At 39.8% G+C, this 24913-nt stretch overlaps 2 pseudogenes; both read right to left on the bottom strand.

Moving 5' to 3' along the window:
• Window positions 1-401: 401 nt before the first annotated feature.
• On the bottom strand, window positions 402-14756 carry LOC119891613 (annotated as a pseudogene).
• A 4942-nt stretch (window positions 14757-19698) lies between these two features.
• On the bottom strand, window positions 19699-20919 carry LOC119892339 (annotated as a pseudogene).
• Between the last annotated feature and the right edge of the window lie 3994 nt (window positions 20920-24913).

Here is a 24913-nt window from a genome sequence, read left to right as displayed (position 1 = left end):
CAAAACTTTAGTCAAGTAAAATAGGTAAGTATTATCAAAAAAATACTTTCTTATACATTATACAGGTCAATCTATAGCAATGTGTCATTCATGATCTTGAAATTTAATCTGTAACCTAAGTAGTAACTATCACTGGCTGATAAATAAAGTAAAATTAAAAAGAGTTAAATACCTCTCTAAGTTCAAGGTCTTCAAAATTGAACTGTAAATTGTACCATTGAACATTTTGTCAAGGATGATGATGTTTAAATCTTTAATCATAAGACAGATGTCAGTTGCTATAAGAGTCCGATGATAAAGAAAAACTTATAGCAGCCTGTTGACTCAGTTTGTGTGTTGGTTTGACCTCTACGAGGCTTCAGGACTGAGGAGAAGCTCACAAAAAGATACAGGAAACAGAATCCTGGTAAGTTAAGTTTTATATTTAGTTCAGTTTATTTTCAGGAACAACAGTGTACTTTTAACTGATTGTGGATTTGAAAATGTAACAAGAAAAACAAAGAAAAAACTCCAGAAAAAAGAAATCAAATCAAACAAACACGTACAAAGACAAATATTCTTACTGTAAAAATCAGTCAATACGGAACAAAAAAACAAAAACAAAAAATCAATTATTCGACTTTCAAGCACATATTGAAAAATTGTAAATAAATTACTCACACTTTTGATCTTCACATTCATTCACATTGCTGAATGAGAACACTGATGACTCAAGCAGACAGAGATGAGTTAAGAAAGATCCACATTTAAATCCCCATCGCCAAGATATCAAATCAAATCAGGATATATATGATTAAAAACAAACAACACAGAAGGATTCTGTAGGGTAAATTGAAATATGTATATGTAATAATATACTATTTTTAAGTACACCAAACTATGGTGTATCTAATATATTTAACATAAAAATATGAAAACTCTGGGGGAAAATGTCTAAAAAAGAAATATATAGCCTACACATATATGTGCACATATATTTACATTTAAAAAAATATATATATGTAGTTGTGGTTCATTGATTTGCCCAGATATCTGAAGAGGAAGACTTGGCAGAAGAATGTCAAGAAAACGGAACATTGTGTGGTTACTAAATGTATAGATCATTGGTTTGTCACCTATGTTTCAGCAGGTTTTCTGTTAATGTTAAAAACTTTCTGCACATTCAGAATCTGTCCCATGTTCTCTGAGAATAAGATACATCTTATTTTAAAGAGAATTAAGTCTGCTGCAAGTCAACATTATCAGTTATACATTTGTTTTTCACTGCCTGGCGTGATATTTTATGAAAAATGAAAAAGTGATATGGCCCGTGAGTGGCTCGTTATATTTGTGATTTGCAGAGAAAACAGGGTGAATGACATCTAAACATTTCATTTCACTTCCATCACAAACATCATGTTCTTTCTCATATTCAAAAGAAAAGAAAGATCATCTCTAATGAGCGAGCAGAGCTTCAGCTGAAGACTTTCTTTACTAAGCTGCTGTCTGTTATTGTAGCCACAAGGGCATCACATTGTGTTGAAAAGTGTTGGGGACATAAGGACTCAGATTAGGGATGGGACGATACACTGAGCTCCCCAGACGTGATAATGCACAATATTGGGTTCATGAGAACAAGACGAGAAGATAATTTAACACTATTTTGAAGAAATATTTATTGTTGAAATACATGAGGACCTTTGAGCATTAAACACTTAATTTGGCTATTCAAAGTATGCCAAATTAGGTGACAATTCAAAATATAAAAATATAATGGAATATTATCCAGTAATCAGCAGTTTGTTTGAACAATGCACGTTTTTTTCTTCTTCATTTATATTGCATCAAAACTTTTATTGTGCAAATCAAACTTTCTCAAAGCATTTTCATCTGTTATGTAACATTTCTTTTTGCAAGAAATTTTTCATTATGTTTTTTTACAAATGTGAGGGGGACGTGTCCAGCGTCCCCAGCGTCCCCCGAGTAAATTATTCCTATGGGTGGCCATGGTATACATCACATCGCTGAAAAAACACACTGTAAAATATCACAATGAAATCTCTGCTTCTTTAAAAGTTCAGTTATTGAAACCAAATGAAACCTGTCGACGAGGCGTTTACATGAAACACTTCCTCATAAAATGGAACAGCTTGATGCGTCGACTTGATTAATAAGTTCCTGTAACAGGTCACTTATTTGGTTTTCATGTGCTTCCTGTAGAATTTTCTGTTCCTCCTCATTTTTCACAATCTTCATTTCTTGTTCCTGTTTTTCCAATAAGCAATTAATTTTTTTCAGATTTTCCCTCTTTTTGGTCACACATTTCACTAAGTCATTGATTTCTTGTTGATGTTTCTCCATCCTTTTACTTTCTTTGTGAGCTGAAAGTGCCTTTAAGAAGTCATATTGATCATCTTTCTCTTTCATTTCTTCCTCATGCTGTTTCTTCTGAGCTGCAAACTCCTTTCTGTATTTCTCTTTGAATTCATTAAACTCTTCAGCTTTCTGTCTGGCCTCCTCTTCATAAGTCTTCTTCAGATTATCCATTTTCTTCTTATAGTTCTCCTCAATGTCTTTTTTCTCTTTTTCCTCTTGTTCCTTCCTGATTCTGTCCTCTTCCTTTCTTTTCTTTTCATCATTTTCTCTTTCCTGTTCAAATTGTTCTTGATTCTTTCTAAGTCTTGTTTGTTCCTTCTGTCGTCTCTTTTCGTCCTGTTTTCGTTTTTTCCACCATTCTCTTTTTGTGTTTTCTCCCAGTTCTCTCGTTCTTTTCTCATCTCTTCTCTGCTCTCCTTCAGCTTTCTGTCAATGGTTTCCTTTGTTTCTGACTCTGATCTTATATTTTGCTCCAAAGCTTCAACTTTTTGTTCCCACTCCTGTCGTTGAATTTCTTCCTGTTGTTTTCTCTTCCTTTTTTCTTCGTCTCTCATTTCCTGTTCTCTCTTTCTCTCCTCACGTTCCTTCTTTATCTTCTCCTCCTTTTCTTCAAGTTCTTTTTGTCTCAGTTTTCGCTCATTTTCAATTTCTGCTCTCTGTTCTTCCATTCTTCTTTGCACCTCTTGCATTTCCTCCTCATGTTTTCCTTGAAGTTTCCTCCCTCTCTCTCTTCATCTCTTCTTCCTTCTCCTTCAGGATTCTCTCCATTTCTTTCTTTATAGCTGCCTCGGCCTCTTGCAGCATCTCATTGGTGTAAAAGCTTCCCATGTTTTCCTTCACCATGGTGTCAATCTTGGTTATCAGCTCACTGACTTGTGCGTGGTTTTGTTTCTGACGGTTATTAAACACATGGTATCTTCCTCCACAGTCAGAGATCAGCTTCTTAAAAGAATCATCACATTCTTTTCTAATATATTCTTCAACTGACAAATTGATCTCCTCCAATGAATCTCCTCCAGTTAAAAGAATGATGGTGAACTTTTCAGCATTCTTCCCAAAGCCTTCCTTGATGCGTTTTAATGCCTCCTTCTCCTCTGGTGTAAATCTGCCAATGTGTAACACCAACAGGAAGACATGTGGTCCTGGAGCCAGAAGACTGATGCATTTCACCATCTCCTCATAAACCTCTTTATGGGACAAACTATTGTCAAACAGACCAGGAGTGTCGACCACAACGACCGGACGACCGTCCACTTCACTCTGTGCTTTCTGACAAAGTTTGGTGACTGATGTTTGACTTGGTTTGGCTGTAAACTTGTCTCTTCCTAGAATGGTGTTTCCTGAAGAGCTCTTGCCAGTTCCAGTCTTCCCTATCAGCACAATCCTGAGACTCTCTGGGCTCTGCTCCTCATCACTGGCTGTAAAATATAAATACCTGGTTATTTTAAATGCTGACAGTTGGAACAGAATAGACTGCAAGGTATAATGTCAAACAGATAGTTTAGGACACAGAAAAATAATGTTATTATGGTTGACTTTTATTTATGTTGTACTTACATCTGACCATGCTGTTTTTTTTCAAGTCCTTAAGCTCTTTCTCTTGCTGTATGACTTTCTATTTGGGCAAATGCAAATGTTTCTGCTGTGTAGCAGGATGGTTTTTCCTTGTAGAGTGTCAGTCTATTTTTTCCCACCATGTCCAACAGCTCTGGGATCTGCTGCTTGTCCTTGATGTTGAGAACAACATATCTTCCTCCACAGCTCTGACGGAGCTCCTGGATGTCTCTGTTCTGACTTACAAAGTTAACAAAAGCTGGAGCTGCAGGATCTGACTCCACAGTGAACAGAATCATGGTGAAGTCATCGACTCGAGAGCTGAATGTGTTCTGGATGGTCTTTAACTCTCCCTTGTCTTCATCAGTGAGGGGACCCACAGGTAGGACCAGGATGAAGACATGGACGCCCTCAGGATCACAGAGGGAGATACACCTGAGTGATTCCTCCATCACTGCCTCCTGAGGTTTTCCATACAAGGCAGGCAGCTCCACCAGGGAAACCCAACGTCCACACACCTCTCCCTGATGTTTAACACACTCTGATGAGTTGGAGACTGAATGAAACTCTGTCTGACCTAAAATGGCCTTGGCTGCTGAAGTCTTCCCTGCTCCTCTCCTCCCACACAGAACCAGGTTTAAAGCTGGTTTGATGTGTTCAGACTTTGGTCTGATGGTCTCTTCAGTGAAGGTGAGGAAGGTTCCTTCGTTTTTATACACAATGTTCTCAATCTTCTCCATTAACAGTCCGTGGTTTTCTTCAAACATGTTGTAATATCTTCCTCCACAGTCTTCAAGGAGCTGGCTGACAGAGACACTTGTTTCATCATGGGTCATGATGACCATTGAGTGTTTAAAAGCATCTTGACCAAACAAACTCAGGATGAACTTCAGTGTTTGTCTGTTCTCCTCAGTGAAATCAGAAGGCTTCACTAACAGCAGCAGAACATTTGGTCCAGGAGGACAAAGAGTCTCACAGCTTCTCATCACTTCTCTGAAAGCTTCCACAGTCAGACTGAAGAAGTCTGGAGTTTTCACTACAGTTAGATCATTTTCTCTCCACTCTCCACAGGTAGACACACATTGTTTTAAATTTTTTTGGAAATGAAACCCTTGTTTTTCTAGTATGAAGTTACCAAGCTTTGTCATTTTGTCCTCACTTTTTCCCACCATTATAATCCGGAGTGAAGATGCTGTAATAAAACAGAGGGGTAAAATGTCAGTTTAGAGTTGGTGCCAACGGGTGAGTGTACCCAAATCCAGATATTAGGACACCTTACTTATCAAAAGCCTCCTTTCCAGCACTCTTGCATATCCTTTTCACGGAAGATTATGCTTCATAATTACATTTACAATTACATGGTATACTTGCAGTCGTCTTTTAAAAGATGAGAACTGCCACTCTGGTATACCTGTGTCCTGTCCATGACCTCCATGACAATGAATAGAGGTGTCAATAATGGCATTGCAACAACTTCCAGCACCTTCTGCCTCTCAGGTAAATTTCTTCCCCTCGCACCTTACCACTGTGGGGTTTTTTCATTACCTCAGTGACCTGTGCTTAGAAAATGGGCCACACTCCCCCTGAGACCTCCAACTCTGCCATGTCCACAGAAGGTCAGCAGATCCTGTCCTCTACAACAAGAAGCCTGTATATGGCTCTGCCTCCCCTACCTGAGTCATTGGATGGTATAATTGTTTTCACGTGATGTCACATTCCAAGGAAAAGGGTCCCTGGATGGTGGTTGTGCTTTCAGATGCACTAATTGACGAGGAGACGAGTCTGAGCTGTGTTAGGTGAGGGATTCCCAACAAAGTAAACGTAAACATTGCTACAGACGAGCGCTGGCAGAGACCTGGCGGTTTTTAACAGCTCCCTGTCTACTGGTTGTGTCCCTGATTATTTTAAAACGGCTTGCGTGAACCCACTTTTAAAGAAACCTGGTTTAGATCCCTCCTTCCCACATAATTTTAGACCAATTTCAAAACTGCCCTTTTATTGCTAAGATTCTAGAAAGAATTGTGTCCAAACAGCTGCTCACTGTACTAGAAAATAACAAAATATTTGAAAAGTTTCAGTCTGGTTTCAGGAAGTACCACAGCACTGAGACTGCCCTGCTTAAAGTCACCAATGACCTTTTAATGTCTGCTGATGAAGGTATGTGCTCAGTCCTGGTACTCCTGGACCTTAGCGCTGCTTGTGACACCATTGATCACAACATCATGTTAGACAGACTGAGGCACTGGGTGGGGATCTCTGGTACTGCCCTAGAATGGTTTTCATCCTACCGGTCAAATAGGAAGTTTTGCGTGTCTGTAAACAACTATGTCTCTTTGTTCTGTCCAGTTAAATATGGTGTGCCTCAGGGGTCGGTCTTAGGACCCATTTTGTTTTCCTTGTATCTGCTTCCCCTTGGACATATTATCCATAAACATGGCATTTCTTTTCATATTTATGCTGATGACACACAAATGTACTTGCCCGTCAGATCCACAGACCCTGGAATGCTGAGTTCACTTAACAACTGCCTTTGTGAAGTTAAAAAATGGATGTCAAATAATTTCCTCCAGCTGAACTCAGACAAAACAGAAATCCTGGTCAAACAGTATGTTTTAGAATTGACTTTAAAATTCTATTGATTACTTTTAAAGCTCTTCATGGCCTCTCGCCTTGTTATATTTCTGGCCTTTTAGTCCCATACGCACCAGCTCGTACCTTGAGATCCTCGGGCAGAGGTCTGTTGTCTGTTCCAGAGTCTCGACTGAAAACTAAAGGGGACAGAGCTTTTGCTGTCAGGGCCCCGAGGCTCTGGAACAGCCTGCCCGAGGAAATCAGGTCGGCTGAGTCAGTGAACTCTTTTAAGTCCCTTCTTAAAACATACTTTTATACCTTTCCTGATCTTATTTGACTTTATTTTATCCCTTTTATTTGATTCTATTTTACTAATTTTATATTTATCTTAAACGTTTTATCTTGTATTGTTTTTGTATTATTGTCTCTTGGGTATTATTGTCTTTACACTTGTTAAAGCACTTTGTAACTGGTTTTTAAAAAGTGCTCTACAAATAAAGATTATTATTATTATTATTTTAACGGCAGAAATAGGGCAGTGGGTGCTGTATATGGACACTTGCAGTTTGTCTCCATATCTTTATCTTGAGTTGAGAGGTAATCCAAATTAAATTTAACGGCTTTTGCGGCGTCTCTACGAGGGAGGGGTGTGAGCCACTATCTTGGTCTGTTGTTTTGCCCTCCAGGTCACCACGTATGTCACGTGACTGAAAACCATGAATTGAACCTCTCTGAGGTTAACTAAAAGTACGTCTCTGTGCCCTCTCTGAACTCCTCCCACACTAGAGTTTTTGCTTCCACAGTAACAGAAGCCATAGTCCGTCTGACCTCCTGATAACTGTCTGCTGCTTCAGGAGTTCTCAGATTATTTAGACTGACTGTCTTCACTGCGGGCATCTAACAGCAGACTCTTAGCTTGCTGTCTCGACAGGCACCAGTAACCCTCAGGCCCAAATATTTTGCTACTGCTAAAGCACGGCCCCTTCTTATGATCATTTGACAGCTCTGCTCCTCTCTTTTTGACAAAGTCAATGAAATGTTTGGCTTTAAGAGTTCTTGTATCACATACACCAACGAACCACCTCATGTGCTAGTATGGTGTTCATTACTGGCAATCAATAAGTAGCACAATGGCCAATAAAAAAACACCAATCAGGTTAACATCAGCCAGGCAGTTCCTCTCAATCACCCCTCTCGGGTTTTTGTCCATCATTACCCACCTGATTATTAAGCCGAGACACTACAGGTGAATAGGGTAAAACAATAGATATATTTTTAGTGACATATTAGACTCAAATGTTTTCCAGAGGCAATATCCCCTTTTAATACCGTTAACTTTCGCCATGTTTTTGGGAATAAAATATTATATAATTCAGGCTATGAATGATATGGTATCTCACAAAAGGGAGTTCACCCATCCCATTTTTGTAAATGTTTGATTATATCTTTCAGTGTACAGCTTGTATAACAGTGTAAATTTGCTGTCCCCTCTAAACCGCTGGCAACAAAAGTGAGTACAACCCTAAGTGTAAAAATGTAAACAAAAAAATTGGGCCATTTTCCCTCCCCGGCGTCATGTGACTCGTTAGTGTAACAAGGTCTCAGATGTGAATGGGGAACAGGTGTGTTAAATTTGGTGTTATCACTCTCACACTCCCTCATACCGGTCACTGGTAGTTCAACTTGGCACCTTGTGCTCTCGGTGCTTGAAGTGGACAAAAGTAGGTGCCAGTACTCCCCCCAAAATGTTGCAAAACATTTCTCGTTGCTGTTGTTTAGAACATTTTTAACAAAAGCTTTCAATAATGATAGAGACATTCTGATTCTGACATGTCCCCAGCGTTCCCAGTGTGAATTACACCTACCTAGAGAACGGGAACAGGGGAGCGTCACGTAGCGCCCAGAGAACCTGATATGAAGAAGGCAGAGGAGAGTACCGGAAGCTTGGGAGAAGTCCCGGTATGCAAAAATATCCCAGTTCACCAAAGAGTAAAATGTACCGGAGCGTTCCGCCCCACTTCATGCACTGGTTGCTCTACAACAAGATGGCCTAGACTACAACAAGATTGCCAAGACCCTAAAACTGAGCTGCAGCATGGTGGCCAAGACCTTACAGCAGTTCAACAGGACTGAGTTCCACTCAGAACAGGCCTCGCCATGGTCGACCAAAGAAGTTGAGTGCGCGTGCTCAGCGTCATATCCAGAGGTTGTCTTTGGGAAATAGATGTATGAGTGCTGCCAGCATTGCTGTAGAGGCTGAAGGACTGGGGGGTCAGCCTGTCGGTGCTCAGACCATACGCCGCACACTGCATCAAAACGGTCTGCATGGCTGTCATCGCAGAAGGAACCCTCTTTTAAGATGATGCACAAGAAAGCCCGCAAACAGTTTGCTGAAGACCAGCAGACTAAGGACATGGATTACTGGAACCATATCCTGTGGTCTGATGAGACCAAGATAAACTTATTTCATTCACATGGTGTCAAGCATGTGTGGTGGCATCCAAGTAAGGAGGACAAAGACAAGTGTGTCTTGCCTACAGTCAAGCGTGGTGGTGGGAGTGTCCTGGTCTGAGGCTGCATGAGTGCTGCCGGCAGTGGGGAGCTACAGTTCACTGAGGGAACCATGAATGCCAACATGTACTGTGACAGACTGAAGCAGAGCATGACCCCCTACCTTCGAAGACTGGGCCGCAGGGCAGTATTCCAACAAGATAACGACCCCAACCACAACTTCAAGACAACCACTACCTTGCTAAAGAAGCTGAGGGTAAAGGTGATGGACTGGCCAAGCATGTCTCCAGACCTAAACCCTATTTGTGATGTATTATTTTGAGGGGACAGCAAATTTACAAGTTATACAAGCTGTGCACTCACTACTTTACATTATAGCACAGTGTAATTTCTTCAGTGTTGTCACAGGAAAAGATACAATCAAATATTTACAAAAATGTGAGGGGTGTACTAATTTTTGTGTGATACTGTATTTACAAACTACTGTTCTGTATCAAAAAAGTCTCACACACAGTCCAGGTTCATACAGTGAAACTGTTGACCTCCTGATCAATCCTGAGCTCCATCAGAGCGTCTAAACATGGATTATAGAAGCTGAAAGTTTAATTCTGTTTCCTCTGTTGTCCTGTCAAGTGTATTACTGAATAGTGACATTACTGCATGCATGGAAACGTTTTAATGACTGACAGTAGCCTCTCTAATTATTCTAGTTAAAGAAAACACTCATAGATCAGCACAATAAAGAAATAACCTGGAAAGATGCAGGGACTGGTAGAGGTGGTTTAAAATATCTGTGCAGATGCAATTTTGCAACCTGTACGCCTCCAGGAGTCTGAGGCATGCAAGGAAGATTGTTGCCAACCCCCCCCCCACCCCAGACAACTCATTTAGACTCTCCCCACAGTTTCTTCCCATCTGCAGCTGGCTTAATAAACAAGGCCCGGAATCCCCACTGTAACTGACTCTCATGCACCCCCACACCTCCTACTCCCCACAGTATACACTGTAAATGTTTACACATTACAAATCAGATTTTCTATGCACATGTTAATTACTAAATGCCATATAGAAGTTGTTATAGTCGAATGACATATAAGTCTATGCACATTTTGTCAATTTCAAATTTATATATTATGTCTATTGTCACTACTTTGCATGAGCTGTTTTCTTTTAAAATCCATGTTAGAAAGTTCTTCACAAAGGCGGAAAAATAAAACACTATCAGATTTTAATGAAATAAAAAGATAAAAACATAAAAACCTGTTGGTGTTCATTGATATCATATTGGGTAGTTGTTAATTGCCATTAATTGAAACATGACCTACATCGTCATGGCCATGGCTACATGGTCAATGGGTCTTTGATGTAGAGACTGGAGTTTAGGTATAGATATGATATGCCATAACTGGGTCTACTGCTGTGCTCTCTTAAAGATAAATGGGTCAATGAACTGTTAAAACTCCATCCTGTGTCCTCTTCCCGCCTAGAGTTTTCTGACTGAAACCAGTTCCCCCAATTTTTTGGGTGGTCCGTCAAGCCAGTTCTGCTGTGCTTTCCCAGGTTTAGGATGGATCATTTCAGCCATTACACTACTCGTTATGGAAACTTTTATTATATTTCCATTACTGTTATGTTATGAGTGAGGCATTATGGCTCACTGCATGCTACGCATTCCTAATTCACTTATATTACTTACATTGGCTGCTTGTGCTTTCCACTGGTGATGAAGTGTGTGATGTAGACATAGATCTTATCCCTTTTAAAAGACAAAACAGTCAATATTAATTAGTTAGAGTAGATCAGCTTTTTCCTAGATCTCTAACTGCATGGTAATCATATGTAAGTGTACTCACAGTTGCCGAAATAGTCTTTTGTTTTATACAATTTGCTTGGCAGGATCCCTTTCAGTCCTATAAAAAAGATAAGAGCATCAACCTTAATGTTCAAACTTCATCATAAATGAGACCAAAAAAGAAGAGAGGTTAGACTTCTACTTTGCTTTGTGATCAATAATTCATAAACAAAAAATACCACACTCTGCTTTATGGGGTGGTGGCGCATAGATAAGATGCTTGCCTTTGGTGTGGGAGACCTGGGTTGAATTCCCACTGTGAGACATCCATCAATGTGTCCCTGAGCAAGACACTGAACCCCTAGCTGCTCCAGAGGCGTGCAACCTCTGACATGTATAGCAATTGTAAGTCGTATTGGATAAAAGCGTCAGCTAAATGAATAAATGCTTTGCAAAAATTAAAAAGCCTATAATAAATGGACGTAGCACCCTTTTGACTTATTGATCACAAAGTTGGTCTTGCGATATGTCCTGTTTTTCTGCATTTGTGAAATAGCACTCCTCAGCCAATAAACTGGGATTTGCTCTCTCTATAGTTAATGACTTGTTCCTTTACTGTACCTTTAATACTATCCAAGTTGAAATGGACTCCTGCTTGTTCCAGGCTTTGATGACCACCAGGCAAAACAGATGTTGCGTCTTTGAAAACATCACAGCTCACATGATCTCCATTGTTCTCCTTCACTATTTTGTCCATGAGAGTTAACAACTGTTGATGTTCAAGGTTCTTGTAGCACAACAACCTGGATCTACATTTTCTGATAATGCTTCCCACCAGTGGATGTTGTAGATATTTCCCCAAGTAATCTGAGCTCTCCTCTCTCGGTGTTGATATCAGAACCAGTGAATGATCAAATGATCGATCGCTGAGGTTTTCAAGGATTGATTGTAGCCTCAGTTTGTGTTCCTCAGTGAAGTCTTCAGGCTGTAGAACCAGCAGGAACACATGAGGTCCAGGATCAGAGAGTCTCACACAGTTTGTCACATGTTCTGTCAGTTTCTCTTCAGAGATGTTGGGATGCAGCAGATCTGGGGTGTTGATGAGAACTATTTTTTTCTTCTTCAACTGTCCTCTTTCTGTCAGACAGCGGTCTGGTTCTTCCTCAGTGTTGAACTTAGTCTCTCCCAGTATGAAGTTCCCCACTGAACTCCTCTCAGACCAGCTGTTCCCCAGCAGAACAACCCTCAGCTCAGACACTGAGAAGTAAAAACATGTGATCATAGAATTATTGTATTAATAAGACAGCAATTTGAATGGCATTTTACACGCTTGGAATGATCACCAATGAAACACTGTAAATTCAAATCTAATTAAACAAAATAATAATAATAATTCTGACTCAGTTAAGTTTGACTCACTGCTAGGCGGCAGAAATTGATAGCTCCCTCTGCGCTTCAGGGGTTGACCTTCATCTGAAATTATAAGGATACAGAAATATAGACATAATTCAGTAAGTTATTAATATTCATGTAATATCTAATAGACATGATTGGAACATTAACAAGGAAATGTTTAATCTTACATTAAAGGCGTAAGATTTAGTGTATATATACAGAAAATACACTTTTTCATTTATAAAATGAAGGTAATTTAACTTAGCCAAAGATGGGTTTCTACAGCTATCATGTGCATTTCACGAACCAGCCAGCTGGCCGCATCCTGCGGTTTCACCAGGGGACATACTGGGGAGCTCTCGATTCTGAACTCTACTGATGCATCTTCGCAGCCGGCACATCCCTCTCCTGTGAGTTATGCCGAGCCCCCTCCCACCCTGCCACAGCATGCACAGTGGCAAAGTTCTGGCATCTCGCTCACACCTTACTTCCTCTCGCAACTACCCAGCGTTTAACCATTCGGGAGCGGGGCCACGCCTCAACCACACCTCTAATCACCCTTATCCTTTCATCTCGTTATCCCTTCCTTTTCAACCAGTTGCGCACCTCTCTCTTGTCTTATCTAGGTACCCTTCCATCCAAGACGGAACCCCCACTCTGAGTCTCCTACGCCTGGTCTTTGTACCCAGCAAGGCGTATTAGACGGCATCCTTATTCCTCTACCACCCTTCCCCTTTACATCCATTTCACATTCAGAATATTCATTCAACCTTTAAATTACACATTGTTGTGGCGTGGTCCTCACTAATGAAGATCCTTGTCAAAGCATTTCATGGTTCAACTACATTATTTTTTCTTTATTTCTTATTATACTTTATTGCTTTCATGATATATAAAATGATGTTGAAGAATTCTCTTTCAGTTTGACTCACAGTCCGGATGGTTAAAGACAGGGCCGCTGCTGCGCATCTGGGTATTAAAATCATCATCTTCATCATCTATAAAAATACAGAAAAACACAGATCAACCGTACATATTTAAAGTGCTTTCAGACTGATACGTGCATGAGAGAAACAGTGAATGTCTTTACATGAGGTCTGTTTCCCAACACTGAACGTGACATGTCTGGACAAAGTATCAGGTTTCAGTTTGGTTATTTTCAAATATCAATTATTAAGAAATGTCTCTCTTTGTGTGTCTGACAGTGTCTTTCCCCTTAATCACGGTGTGCCCCTGTGAGAGAAAATTCCCTCGAGATATTTCAACATGATTGTACAAAAGGCTTAAGGGGCGTAATGAAGCATTTATCAGATCCTTGATTAGTGCAACCACTGAATGATCAGTGTGAGTGAGAGAGCCGTACCAGTGGGATCCTAGGAGGATGATACAACTTTAGGTGCATTCGATATGACTGTGGCTGACTTTCGCTGACTTGATTGTCTAATATGAGCTGCAGGCGACTGCAGGGGCGGGGAATAAAAACAGCTTTATCAAGATTAACAACTGATCTCACGAGACCAGTCAAAAGGGGGTTCTAACTTTTTGCAGCTGGAGAAAAGCAACTGCGGCTGCCTTACTCTGTGCATGTAGTCACTTTCCTCCCTTTTAATGTCATGTGACATGGTGACATTTTACAGCACCAGCTAAAGTCGCACACAATTTCTAACCAGAATGCCTTATGTTAAGTCCAGCATGCATCCCGTTAAGTATGAAGTCAAACGCACCTTTATTTCACTAGCTTATAAATGTGCTTCCTCCATGTGCTTTTGGCAACAACTGCTTCAGGTGGACTACTACCACCACCTGCTAGGCTGGAGTTGAGCTGACCCTTATTGTATGTAACACGTTACTTATACTTATTAAGTGACTCATGCACCAGCCAGGTTGAGGTCTCAGTTTTAGGCCTTTGTAGAAATCTAGTTTTTATTGGGCTGTTGATGTTTAGACTTGGTTTACAAATAGAACATCCAAGACTTGGTAACAGCTGGCAGCTCAGAGGCAACATTTCTTTCAGATTATAATGAAACATTGTATTGCATTATATATACAGTATATATATAAGTCTGACTGGACTCACCTGATGGTGCAGTCGCCATAATGTGCTCTGCTGTAAACATCAGGCACCAATTCTACTGGAGGGAAGAATAAATAGGTTATCTTACTCTAAACTCTCTTAATCAGTCACAGACTCGTCCACTCAGACAGCCATAATAAAGTAAGTAAATGTCTTTGGACAAAGAGTGAATACTTACTTGTGTTAGTGTTGCTGCTCTGTGTCCTGCTAAAGTCAAAGACTGTCTCACCAACTGTCCTGTAACATGTCAACATCATCACAATAATCAGAGAAGAATAAAACATCAGGATACAGTTTATAGTTCAGTTACGGTTGGGTTGTAGTTGTGCACCCCAGAGAGTGAACTGAAATTTTTCACAGGTTTTAAATTTTTATTCTATTTTCTAATTCCTTAATACCCATCAAATTTTCCAACTATTGAACATTTGCAAAAAAAAAAATAGAATCAATGTTTAGAAAAAGAAAGTCTAGATGGCGATACTACCCCCCAAAAATTGTTCCTCTATAACCACAACTCACATTGACAGGAAACTTGAGCCGAATTGTTCAGGATGGTCTCCTCAATACAGGCATCAAAGCTGACCCAAATGCCCATAGGTGGCGCTGTTATTGCAGATTAAAGACGTAAAAAACAAATCCCTTTGACTTGCATGCATTTTATATCTCCATATCCTCAAGTCTGATTGAAACTACATTTGGGTCGTTTGTTCCCCATGGGCCCCTGATGACACCTGAAAAATGTGGTGCAATTCGGCTTATGGGTGGTGCTATAATCGAAGCTCAAATACCGTCGGAAAATCCCATTAATTTCAATGGGATTTTGAACCAAAGGACATTTTGCCTCATAACTACGCTCCACTACATCACACATTCATAAACCTTAACTAACCAACTTAACCTAAACTTAACAAATAACTGGAATACTTTGGTTTCTGTTTAATTGTATAGCTCTGCAAGCTTTTTCTTTTCGTGCATTCACTGCCATACACGCACACGCACACAGTGTGTGATTGGCGTGAACAAGCAGTGTTGTCTGTAAAACTACTCTAAAAGAAATTGCTTCCAATAAAATAAGTTTTCACATGTTTTAAAGGTGAACTTGGAGACTTTCTTTTAAAAGTCGCCTTAATGTTTGTTTATGTAGCCCAGTTGTGGCGCTCATCATCTGAAATGGCCGAATTAGATACACTAATATCAACCTGAACCGCTCCGCATGTATCAAAGGTCACGTGAAATTGCCTAAACAGACTTTCTGGTTTGTTGTCAACTATTTTTGAACAAAAATAGTTTCCAGCTCAGTTACTGTGATAATAACAAGCTGACACTGATTGATTATTGATTTTCAGTTTTTGTACTCAAGTGAATCTGTCTTTATCTGTTCATCAAGCAGCACATATCATTCATTCAATCATTCTTCTGACCGATCTGTATTTACCTACTTGATCTATTTGATTATTTCTATTGATCTGGTTTTAGTTGTTTACTCACCAGCTTCTTCTGCTAGACAACTTTCAAAGTAACAAGTGAAAGTAAAAAGTAAAGTCAAATAGTAAGGGTGACTCCATGAATATGTTCAGATGGGTGGTATTATGCCACCACCTATAGGATGTTTAGTGACAGTACACCTCATTGTAATGCATAGCGTCAGAGCAGTGCAGAATGGATGGCCCAATCCCAATGTCCCACCTAAACCTCACGGATTGGGCCTAGTTGCCTGTTAACGTGATAGTTTGCCTTGTCATTACCAACACCAAGAATCAATATGCAGTGGTGGAAGAAATATTCCAATCCTTTATTTCAGTAAAAGTAGCCTAATTCCACACTGTGAAAACAACTACCACCAGTAATATTGTGTATTATAAACCTTAAAAGTAGCCTATGTATGTATTATCAGCCAAATCTACTGTAAAAAGTAGTCATTTGTGCAATAAAATGGCCCCTGTAAGTGTATACTATAGCTGATGTTTCTGGATCAATTTTTGAGCTGCATGAGCTCAGAAAACATCCTGTATTAAGATTTGTGAATTTATTTAGCTCATGAAGAACTAGGATTTTTTTTGCTGTCAGACAAATGTACAATATTTTAAGCATAAAATCAAAATAAAAAAGTAAAATACAAGTACCTCTAATTTGTATTTAACTACAGTAAGCCTACTTACTCAAGCCTACTTGAGTAAATGTACTTAGTTATCCTACATTCCACAACTGAATTATTTTTTACTTTTTTTGTTCGTAAACATTTGTAGGCCAGACGTTGGATGTTCATTTTAACTGACATGTGAAGCATAGAAGCACAGAAAGTTCATCTGATAAAAGCAGGACAACTTAAAGTCTTTGAGTCCATATTTCAGTGTGTGATATTAAATTTAAGTTATTCTGAACTGTAAACCACCCTTGTGTGTTCTTTAAAGCTCTGACCATTGGTGTTTGGTGTACTTCTGTCTTTCTTGCAGTGCAGATGCTTTGCTGCTTGCTCTTGCCTCTGCTTGCATTCTTTTGCTTAAACTTTCTTTTTTTCTGCTAGAAATTATGAGCAGCGGCTCTTGGATACTTTTAAATCACTGGGACTGGCAGATAAAGTTGGCTCTTGCCGTACTTTAAACACTTCTATGATCTTAGTGCTACGCGACTGCGGCCTATCAATAGCACTAGCCTGTACTGCAGTGACTGGAGTTATAGTTAATGCTTATTAGCAACAAGATGCCCCCCTTCTCCACAGGTTAGAAGTGAATGTGGAAGTGAATGGACTATGTGGGAATGACATCACTTTACCGTGGACCCAAAACGGTGGACAAGTGCATGCTAACACACGGCTAATTAGCATCAACAAGACTTCCAAGAAGCAGGAGGCCTGTGTACTGGGTAATAAATCTGAAAGTGGGAGTCCCCCCTGGAACGCTCCTTTATTGGCGCTAAATAACTGTTTTGATGTCTTCCAGTCAGGTTTTCGAACACACCACAGCACTGAGACGGCTCTTGTTAAGGTCTTCAATGACATCCACTTAAACACTGACAGTGGCAGAATTTAAGTCTTATTATATGCTGGTATTATTCGACCACAGCATATTACTAAAAAGACTTGAAAACTGGGTTGGGCTTTCTGGCATAGTACTAAACTGGTTTGAATTCTACTTAAAGGACAGGGACTACTTTGTGTTCTTCTCTGTTTATTCTCTTTTCAAAATAATTGTAACTCAATTATTTGCTCAACCCCTCAGCCTGTTTTTATTTTCCATTTAACTGATTGTACACTGCACTCTAACTTTTATTATATTTTAAAGTGTATTTTTTCAATTTCCCTATTGCTTTTAAAATTTTTTATATTTCCCTGTTGCTTTTATGTTTAAAGCACTTTGAACTACCTTGTTGTTGAAATGTGCTATACAAATAAACTTGCCTTGCCTTGCAGCCCCACCTGTTGGACATGGCTCCATGTGCACAAAAAATGTGGAAAATTAAATTAAAAGAAGTTAGATTTCTGCTCCTTTTCTCACCTGTGCACACCTGGATATAATCAGGATAGAAAACAGCCGTCAGATTGTTGCTTTTCAGGAAGTTACAAAAAGGGATGTCCCAGTACTACAGATTCATTTCTTTTCCTTATTTCTTGAAAGAGTATTTTAAGAAGTACAAAATGGGACAAGGTTTGTACATGTGTGTCTTCAGAGGTTATTTGAGTGACTTGAATTTCAGTTCATAGTTTAGTTTTAGAGGATTTACTCTCCATATTCCATGAGCGAATTTTAAAACTGTTCACAATGACGAAGTTGTAAAGTCTTTTAGAGGAACATAAAACTGCATCTTTGTACACACAAGCTCTGCTGATTGAAAAAAAAGATAAAATGCAACTCACAGTTAACATTTTATTCACGATGAAAAGGTGTTTTAGTGTTTTATATATTTCACAATGTTGAACAAAACTGACACAAGACAAATTAACAATCAAAAAGGAGGTAAGTTTTGTTCTTAAGATGCTAAGAACATAAAGTTGGAGTGGAATACGTCATGGAGGCAGCTACATCCAAAGATATGGTTGTAACGATTTACCTTGCTTAAAAAAGTGAGGGGAAAAGCACAGATGCAAAATATAAAGGTAAATATAAAGGTAAGGTGAGACCTGCTGTGAACGGTACTGCCAGCTGACTGTTTAATATGACGAACACCACAGAGATAAACCAAAAATCACTCATATTAACTCACTATAATCCTATAAAAATTGTGCATCAACAACATAAACTCAGTTTGTTACTTTTATCAGAATGTATTAATGTAACTCAAATTATTTCTCATCCAACCTGGATGGCACACAAAGACACAAAGATGCACTCCGACACATCAAACATTTACAATTAATGATTAACCCCCTCAAATAGTTTGCTAACTTAATTTTCCCCTTAAAGGAAAAAAATTACAGTTACCATGTTACCAAAGCTCCTTCTGATACTAATACTATGTGGCAAGATGCCACAGTTCCAGAGGAAACCAACACAATCTCACCACACTCCTCTCAGAAAATATAACTAACCTTAAATAAATAATAAATAACCTTTTAATCCATCGTTTTGTCTTCTTCATCATTTGGTGGATGTACTAGCTAGATGGACACATAGAATACAAAATAATGTGATGATGACAGACCATGAGCTTGCCCTACATGGATGGTTGGATCAGTATTTTACATATATGTTCACATGGTACATATTCATTTTCATTTTTGTTCTTACATAGAAATACTTTTACCAAAACATACACTCCACACATACAGTATATTTTGTATTCCACTTTGATACTGATAATCCAAACCTAGCCAGCTGACACAACTTACATGCTTGGACAAATTATTAAAAATCCAGCTAACACAGGAACAAAGGAGGATGACAATGGAAACGTGAGAAACATAATGTTGTCAGACAGAATAACAACCCAGTAGTCTACTATTGATGGCCACGACTGTCCACAACAATTCTGTTGAAGCGGTTTCAGCCATTCCAGCCCTTCTGTGGCTGGATCCACTGGACCAGTTCCTGTCACCCAACTGTAAAACTGTTCATGTGCAACTCAGAAAAACAAAACATAACAGAAGGAAAATATTAGAAAAGTCAACAGAACAAACAACTTATTCTTCCATCGTCTTTCCTTGTCCCAGGCATCTCGATCTCTCTTATTCTCTTTTCTACACACGTCGAGCTTCCTCTGAGCATTTTCTCTTTGCTCTCTTTCTGATTTAATATTATTTTCTGAAGCTCCCAGTTTTCTTCTCCATTCCTGTTGCAGAGTTTCTTGTAATTTCCATCTCCTTTCTTCTTCCTCCCGTTCTTTCTTTCTCTCCTGACGCTCCTTGTTGATGCATTCATCTTTGTCCTTCAGCTGTTTTGATCTCAGTTGTCTCTCCTGTTCAATTTCTTCACGCTGTTCGTCGACTTTCCTTTTCAATGTTTTCAAATCTTCAGCCGCCATTTTGCTTCCCCATGGCTTCGATCTTGAGCATCAGCTCACTGACTTGTGAGCGATTTGTGTGATCTTTGTTATTGAACACCTGGTATCTCCCTCCACAGTCAGCTATGAGATTTTTAACAAAGCCATCACAGTCTTCGATATCAAATGACTGACCGTCCAGTTCATCTCCTCTGGCGAGGATAACGATGATGAAATCTCCAGACTTCTTGCCAAAATATTTCTTGATCAGCTCCACAGAGTCTTTTTCCTCTTGTTTAAAGTTCTCAATCTGCAGAACCAGCAGGAACACATGAGGTCCAGGAGACAACATGCTGAAGCATTTGTAGAGCTCCTGTTGAATTTCATCATCAGACAAAGTTTTATCAAACAATGCGGGGGTGTCGACCACAGCGACAGGCCGTCCATCAATCTCTCCTGTTGCTTTCTCACAGGACTTGGGGACAGTCTTCTGGAGGGATTTAAAATGTTCTTTGCCTAAAATGGTGTTTCCTGTTGCACTCTTCCCACTGCCAGTCTTCCCAACCAGCACCATCCTGAGAGGCTCTGTGCTGTGATCATCTATTCATTTCTCACTTTTCTTTTTAACATCCTGCAGTTCAGCTTTAAGTCTTGTGTTAATGTTCTCCTGCTCTACAGCCTTCTCCATCTGAGCCCTGGTGAACATGTCCTTTGTGAAGCATCTGGATCCTTCAACTCTCATCTTGTCCACCATGTCCAGCAGCTCTGGGATCTGCTGCTCGTCCTTGATGTTGAGAACAACATCTCTTCCTCCACAGCTCTGACGGAGCTCCTGGATGTCCTTGTTTTCCTTTAGAAAGTTAACAACAGCTGGAGCTGCAGGATCTGACTCCACAGTGAACAGAATCATGGTGAAGTCATCGACTCGAGAGCTGAATGTGTTCTGGATGGTCTCTAACTCTCCCTTGTCTTCATCAGTGAGGGGACCCACAGGTAGGACCAGGATGAAGACATGGACGCCCTCAGGATCACAGAGGGAGATACACCTGAATGATTCCTCCATCACTGCCTCCTGAGGTTTTCCATACAAGGCAGGCAGCTCCACCAGGGAAACCCAACGTCCACACACCTCTCCCTGATGTTTAACACACTCTGATTTGCCAGCAGATGAACCAATCTTTCTTTGTCCCAGAATTGCCTTGGCCGATGAAGATTTCAATGCTCCTCTTCTCCCACACAACACCAGATTCATTTCTGCCTCTTCATTTAAAGTCAGATGTCGTCCCCTGTTGTCACTGGCTATATTTTCCAATTTCTGCATCGTCTGGCGATGGTTTAGAATATTTTTTGTCTTTTGTTTGCAGTCTTGGATGAGTTTTTTAATACAGTAATTCTCTTCCACCTCATTATGAGTCACTATGACCATTGAGTGTTTAAAAGCATCTTGACCAAACAAACTCAGGATGAACTTTTTTGTTTTTGTCTGTCCTCCTCAGTGAAATCGGAAGGCCTCACTAACAGCAGCAGAACATTTGGTCCAGGAGGACAAAGAGTCTCACAGATCTTCACCTCTCTTCTTTGCTTCTCCACAGTCAGACTGAACATGTCTGGAGTTTTCACTACTGTGAACAGTTTTCCTTTCCACTCTCCACAGGCAGCCTGACAATATTTGTTTGCAAATAAATATGGAACATAAAACTCTTTTTTCCCAGTGTTGTTTTTTGGTCATCACCTTTTCCCAGCAACACTATCCTGAGTTTGTGTGCTATAACAAATAAGATTCGGAAATTACCTTCTAAACTTGCAATGACAATATTTTCATCACACTCTATTCATTTACCATGTTTCATTACATATTCTTTTAGAAGGATTAATGGTGATTAGAGATATGTTTGCCTTCCATGGTTAAATATGACTTTTCACGCTACAATTTGTTTTCTTACTTTTTTAACTTTACTAAGTTGGCTACAGTTTGCTCTGGATAGATTCTGATGACTCATATCTGTTCAAAGGTGGGAACTAACATTAGATTTAGTGACTGTTCACAATTTCTTGTACTCTTTCTTCTACTCGCACTTTTCTACTGTTATCAACTTTGAATATCGGATTGCACTGTTACGAATAGAAACAATTAACCACTACTACTACAAGAACTACTGCAACTACTACAATTAACTTCACAAAGTTCTATAAAATATCTTTAGAAAATACTCTCTCCTGTCTCTAACAGGTACCAGCTTTATCCTCCTACTACTACTACTTTGAAACATCCCTGACAAAATGGCAACTGGTTGGATCAGCCTGGACCCTCACCAGTTTGCTTTTAGAAGATACTGATCAGCAAACTCAGCACTCTGGGTTTAAATACAACACTCTGCGACTGGATATTAGACTTCCTCACAAACGGACCCCAGTCAATTCGGATTGACAGACATACCTCCTCCACTCTAGTGCTCAACACCGGAGCCCCCCAGGGCTGTGTGCTCAGCCCCATCCTGTTCATGCTGTACACCCACGACTGCATCAACATGAAGAGAACTCTGTTGTGAAGTTGCGGACGACGCCACCATCATCAGCCGGATTTCAAACAACAGTGAGACTTCATATCCATAGGTAATGCACACAGAGCGACCTAGTGCCCAACAGCAGCAAAACTAAGGAACTGATCGTTGATTTCAAGAAAAAGGGCATAAAGACACACACTCCTGTCTACATCAGTGGTGCTGAAGTGGAGCAGGTGAACAGTTTCAGGGTCCTGGGAATCAGCATCACAGAGAACCTTATTTGGTCATCCCACATCTCCACACTGGTGAAGAAAGCTCAGAAATGCCTATATTTCTTGAGGAAGCTTAGAAAGGCCAAATTCCCACACCAAATTCTTGTCAGCTTTTACAGAGGAGCTATAGAAAGCATCCTGACTGGAAACATCACTAACATGGGATGTGCATGGCCCAGAACCAGAGGCTCTGCAGCGGGGGATTAAAACTGCTCAGAAGATCATCGGTACCCATCTCCCGAGCATCAGTGATATCGATAAGGTGAGGTGCCTATGAGAACTGACACTAAAGGACAGTACCCACCCAGCCACAGCCTGTTTACCCTGCTGCCTTCTGGGAAGAGATATAGAAGTTTCTGCTCCCACACCACCAGACTGCAGTGCAGCTTTTCCCCCAAAGCTATTAAACCTTTAAGCTCAAATTCATCCTTAGCACTGCTCCATTTAGTATAGTTTATTTCTGTTTACCATTTTTATAATTGCTTTTATATGTATATTGTCTGCTACTTAGCAAAATCAATTTCAATGCATTACCTGTTTATATAGTGACAAAATCTACCTACCTACCTAATGACCTTAATTTTACCTTCCTTGGATAACTAAGTAGGTTAATAAGTAAGCTTACTTAATATAACCCATTTCACAGAAGTGAAAGTGCTTTAGAAGTGTAAAATAATAAAGCAACATCAACATAAACACAGTAATAAATAATAATTAATTAAAATATCAGTAAGCAACCGAAGACAGTAAAGAGATCAAGCAACACAATGTAAGCATCAAATTACAAAATCAAATCGATAAAACAGAGCCAGTAAGGGACCTTAAAACACACAAATTTACAGCACATGGCAAGACAAAGGCCAGATTAAGTCAGATTATGAGTCTTTGACTTTTTTAAAGGCATCAGAGACTGCAGAACGTAAGTCTTAGTGAAGAGCAAGCAGTGTCTGATCCACCACATCAAATGCAAGATGACCTATTGTTTTTAGCCTATAATGATATGCGGCTGGAGGTAAGAAATGTACTCAGGTGCCTGACCGTGCAGGGCTCTATCAGTGAAAATGAGCACTTTAAACTGAATCCTGAGCCTGACTCGGAGCCGCTGTAACGATGACAGGATGGCTGTAATGTGACTTGTTTTGCTAGACCTGGTTAACAGCCTTGCAGCAGCATTCTGGACCATTTGTAGACAGTCCAGGTACGACTTGCTGACGCAGGTGAAGAGAGAGTTACAGTAGTCTATCCGGGAATAAATGAATGCATGACCTGGATGGACTTTAAAGTAGTTTTATGTTTCTAATTTTGCAGTTGAATTATGAATTGCTAATTGGTGTAATATAGAAACAATATGAATGCAATTGGTTGGATTTAATTTGATAGTGGTTAGTCAACAAATGTCATTAAGGGCATTGTCTGCAGCCTTGGTAACAGATTGAAACAGACTATGTCCCATTGCAGCTTACCCAGGTATTCACTAAATTGTTTCTTCATAGTATCTTGACACAAACAGATCAACTTTGATTTAGCGCATTTACGTACACTGGCATGAAGAGGCAGTTTCAGTCCTGGATGTCAACTCTGCAATAAATATATAAAAAATGTCAAATGCACCAACAACAAACAAATAACATGGTATAATGATTGGTGATAATAAACTCCCAACAAATGTCAGAATGTTTCCTGAATTTACCAGAAGCTTGTTCACCAGCCAAGACACTTTCCTTTTGCGAATTTGGATGAGCGGCGAGTTGAGCAGTTGTTGCATTTTTAAACAGATGACATGCTGTCCATAGTTTTTATCCACAATTTGACCCAAACATGCTAACAAATTTGGAAGTTCAAGGTTCTCCTGCTTCAAGGATCTGTATCTACACATTCTGATCATGTCTTTTAAATGTAGATGTTGCATATAGTTTGGAATGAAACCTGGACTCTCCTCTCTGGGTGTTGATATCAGAACCAGTGAATGATCAAATGATCGATCACTGAAGAGTTTCAGGACTCTGCAGAGCCTCAGTTTGTGTTCCTCAGTGAAGTCTTCAGGCTGTAGAACCAGCAGGAACACATGAGGTCCAGGATCAGAGAGTCTCACACAGGTTATTACATGTTCTGTCAGTTTATCTTCAGAAATGTGGGGATGCAGCAGATCTGGAGTGTTGATAAGAACTATTTTGTTCTCCTTCAACTGTCCAGTGAGTCTCAAATGGAGGTCTGGTTCTTCCTCAGTGCTGAACCCAGCCAAACCCAGGATGAAGTTCCCCACTGAACTCCTCTGAGACCAGCTGTTCCCCAGCAGAACAACCCTCAGCTCAGACACTGAAAGAGGCCAAGAGAAAATATACCCTTAAAGGTATACTAGTTTGTTACAACACCTAAATGTGCCCTTTTAGCTCATTGTTGATGTTTTTAACAGAGATTGCATACTTAGTAAAACTAAACAGATTAACTTCAATCAGCTGATGCCCTAGGA

This window comes from Micropterus salmoides, unplaced genomic scaffold, assembly GCF_014851395.1.
Source record: "Micropterus salmoides isolate LMB-PRFRI ecotype aquatic unplaced genomic scaffold, ASM1485139v1 Ms_hic_scaffold_7, whole genome shotgun sequence".
Lineage (NCBI taxonomy): Eukaryota > Metazoa > Chordata > Actinopteri > Centrarchiformes > Centrarchidae > Micropterus > Micropterus salmoides.
Note: the sequence above shows the minus strand (reverse complement) of the source record. Positions and strands in the feature narration are given on the sequence as shown.